We start from the raw sequence: 837 nt of genomic DNA, 5'->3' as shown, positions 1-837 counted from the left end.
CTTATAACTTTTCAAATGTATAAAGAAAATGTGTGAAAAAATGCTGAGGGCTAACTCATTGTGTATTCATTAGACTAAATGAAATTATTTGTCGTGTTATTTAATTACGAACCCTCATGTGAAAATGTATTTCACGCTGTTCTTTTTAAGTAAATATTATCTTTTTAAGAGGTAAATTTTTTTTACATACATATATATTTGAAATTTTATGTAGAATGCTTTAAAGATCACAAAACTTATTAACAGTCAAAGTTGTATTATAACTTTTTTCAGCGCAGTTGTAGATTTTTTGTACATCTGCAAAATATATGCCCCGGGTGAGGATCGAACTCACGACCTTAAGATTATGAGACTTACGCGCTGCCTACTGCGCTACCGAGGCTTGTACTAAATGCAGATAAATAGTTTATAAGTACATATTTTATTTATGCAATAGTTGCTACTTATCCTTAGAAATAGTAATTATAAAGTAGTGTAGACCCCGTTTCAACAAACCATGTTTAATAAATGATGTCTTGTTAAGGCGTTTGATGGACTATTAGATGTATCGAGCGTCCTACCACGCACTGTCTGTTTAAATGTCTCAACCAGGCATTAATATTAATTCCTGCTGTAGCGGTTCGTCAAATGGCTGATGGACTGTTAATCTATTGTATAGTCAAAACTCAAATCTCAATTCCCATTGTCGATCAAATAGTCCATTTTCCGGCAGATTAAGTTTTGATATATTGCTTTATGAAAAAAAAATTTTTTTTGCATCTAAAATATTAATTACATGTTATAAGATTTCAACTACTCATATGCTTCGATTATGCTATTAGAAAATGAATATTGAAT

At 30.7% G+C, this 837-nt stretch overlaps 1 non-coding gene across 1 annotated transcript; it reads right to left on the bottom strand.

Moving 5' to 3' along the window:
• Positions 1 to 309: 309 nt before the first annotated feature.
• Trnam-cau (transfer RNA methionine (anticodon CAU)) lies at positions 310 to 382 on the bottom strand. Its single transcript has one exon. It is a non-coding gene; the product is annotated as a tRNA-Met (tRNA).
• Between the last annotated feature and the right edge of the window lie 455 nt (positions 383 to 837).

The sequence above is a fragment of the Danaus plexippus genome, chromosome 8 (assembly GCF_018135715.1).
Source record: "Danaus plexippus chromosome 8, MEX_DaPlex, whole genome shotgun sequence".
In the NCBI taxonomy this organism is placed as follows: Eukaryota; Metazoa; Arthropoda; class Insecta; order Lepidoptera; family Nymphalidae; genus Danaus; species Danaus plexippus.
Note: the sequence above shows the minus strand (reverse complement) of the source record. Positions and strands in the feature narration are given on the sequence as shown.